Raw genomic sequence first — 2,793 nt, 5'->3', positions numbered from 1 at the left:
TGTTGCTGGCAAAACTGAAGTTGATCACATAAAAATTGATGAGAAAAGTCAGTCCCATAAATTCCACACATCAACAGGAAAGCAAGTAGAATCAAAGAAATTAGTATAATTACCCTGTGCCGGAAATTAGTTGGTATAAAATATTTTAGGAGGAAGCTTTTTGTTTAATGATATGAAAAATAAGAACTATCTGTTTTAGAATTGGCCAAGCCAATGTCAGATAGGCAACAGTTTTACAGCAAAATCTATTGAAAAAATAATCTTCTTATATGCATCATGTTAAAATGCTAAAGATATTTACAAAAAAAAGACAGTAGTACTGAACACAAAATAAAGTAGGCTACTGATGAAGAACATAAGGCACTACATCATTCATCCTAGATCTGTTGAATCTTGGTTGAACTATGTGCAGAAGACTTTTACACACCAGCTGCATTGTATATTTTCACCATTTACTGACAGTAATCGAAATTAAGGCTTTGCCATCTCTCTCCTATTTTCTTCCAAAACATTTCGGTTTATTCATCATTCTAATGTGCTCCATTCTCTTCATATGACAACTCATCACAATTGAAAAGAATTAAATTAAACAGCTTACCAAAATTAAAAAGAATTAAATTGATTAAGGCAGAAAAATGAGAAATTGTAAAAATCAGGAAGTCAAGAATGAGGTAAAAATTAAAATAGTAAGCAAAATAAAAATTAAATACTAAAAGAAATTGCAGCAGGAATGACCAAAGCAGAAGTTACATGTGGAAATAGCTGAGAAGGGCACCAAAGAACTAAAACCAAAGATGGTATCATAATGAAGATAAGATTACATGTGGAAGAATATTACAAAGAACTGAAGATTTAAGTTGTATGAGTTGTAGAGGTGCACAAGAGGGGCTGCTGACTCTTGGAACATTTTGTATTGCTATAGTGAGTTGCAAAAAAGGAGTACAATAGAGTAGGGTGTATGGAACTGTGGATTCGTGAAAAACCAATAAAAGAGGCAGCACAATATATCAGACAGGTGTTGGAGATAGATAAATATTACATGTAAGGCTGTCTGTATAAAAGGTAAATGATGAAAATTAACTTCTGCAGATTACAGCAATCTACACCTTAACTAGTAGTAATAATTATGGTAATAATAATACATAATAGTAATTACAGCATTCTTTTGATTATCCACAATAATAAAGCCAAGGCCACACAAGATATGATCAAATAAATTAATGTGTCAATACCACATAATCGTAACAACTAAGAACAACAATAATCATACCTTAAGCTAATAAAATTTATGCAAAAGGCAATGAGCCAGGTTATTTTCCCATTATTTTGAATAAAATACACTATAATATACACTCAAAAAGTAAACCTTTATTTTTTTCTCTTGTATGCAACACACAATATGATAGAGTACTGCACACTACTAAATAACATGAGTATCACCTCCTTTTTCTTATTTTGCCCAAACACAGTAAACTTTAAAACTTGAAAATATATGAAAGACAAACGTCTGTTTGTTCCTACACTGATGCAAATGTTATTCTTAATATGGGGAAAAATAAAACCAAACTTTTTCTGTCACTTACCTATGTGCACTGCCCTAAATGTTTATGATTGTAGGACTTTTTAAAACTTTTGAGGAGGTTTTTACTAGTCCTCCTCCACCTACCCCCATCCAACTAGCTCGATTGTGTCATCAAGACTGGTATCCTCTGCTTCTTGTGCCTCCTGTGATCCCTGGGAGATAAATATAGAATTGGCTGGAAGAGCCGTAGAGATGCCTAGAGGGGTTATGATTATCAAAGTGGGGCAGAAACACATCTTCTTAGCCGAAGGAACTTGCATATAAATGAAGGGTGCAGACATGATTGCCTGCTTTTCTAAGCTGAACATTTGAGTTACAGAAGAAGTGGATGGCAGTGGGCTTAGTGTGCACCCAGATGTTACTGGGTAAGGAGTAATGGAATAGATCAGTTTTGTCAGCATTGCAGATTTGCCCTAAAACAAAACTGCCTTTTTTCATCAGGTCTAGCCCCATCTGTCACAATTCCTCTACCCCTTCCTCGGAAGAATCCGAAACACTTTGGTATAAGTCTTCTTGTTAGAAATCCAATGGCAAATCTTGAACTGAAAAAGCCAACCTTTGGACACGGTCACAATTCCTCTATTCGTTCATCGGAAGAATCCAAAGCTTTGGTATGTCTTCTTGTTAGAAAGCAAATGGCAAATCTTGAACTGAAACAGCCAACCTTTAGACACTTAAAGTTTGCAGGCCTGCAAACCTTGTAGTTGCAGCTTCCACTCAGCATTTACATGTATGCCAGCTGCCCTTAAATGACAAAACTGTTCAATGCCACAAGATGGCCTTTTGCCATTGCCCTGTGAATCTGACTCCTGAGCGCTTCTTCCTGAAGTCACTAGCGTATTTTTTCAACCTGTCCTTAGCATTCTTGATATCTTGCCATCCCTCTCCATTATACATGCCATACACCAACCTGCCTCAATTCTGTTATTGGTTGGCTGTGATTGCAGCCAGATAATGCATAGTTGCAGACAGTGTAGACACATGGAAGTTATATTTACACAAAATTTGGGCAGATATTAGAATGGTATCTTGAGCAGTAACAAGTACAGATCAATACTAGTAACATTGAAAGAACTTAAATTACAAGAAAGCACTGCATGAAAAGCTCCTCCAGATATACAACAGCTAATATCAGCGGGCAAAACTTACCATGTGGGGTCCTTCACAACATTCTTTAAATCAAAGCTGAAGATCCTAGGTTTCTGTGCAAA

General features: G+C 35.7%; 1 pseudogene; it reads right to left on the bottom strand.

Moving 5' to 3' along the window:
• LOC135222564 (collagen alpha-1(XV) chain-like) overlaps nt 1-2,793 on the bottom strand; it is a 68,777-nt pseudogene that overhangs the window by 37,607 nt on the left and 28,377 nt on the right.

This window comes from Macrobrachium nipponense, chromosome 3, assembly GCF_015104395.2.
Source record: "Macrobrachium nipponense isolate FS-2020 chromosome 3, ASM1510439v2, whole genome shotgun sequence".
In the NCBI taxonomy this organism is placed as follows: Eukaryota; Metazoa; Arthropoda; class Malacostraca; order Decapoda; family Palaemonidae; genus Macrobrachium; species Macrobrachium nipponense.
This window is presented reverse-complemented; position numbering and strand designations above follow the sequence as displayed.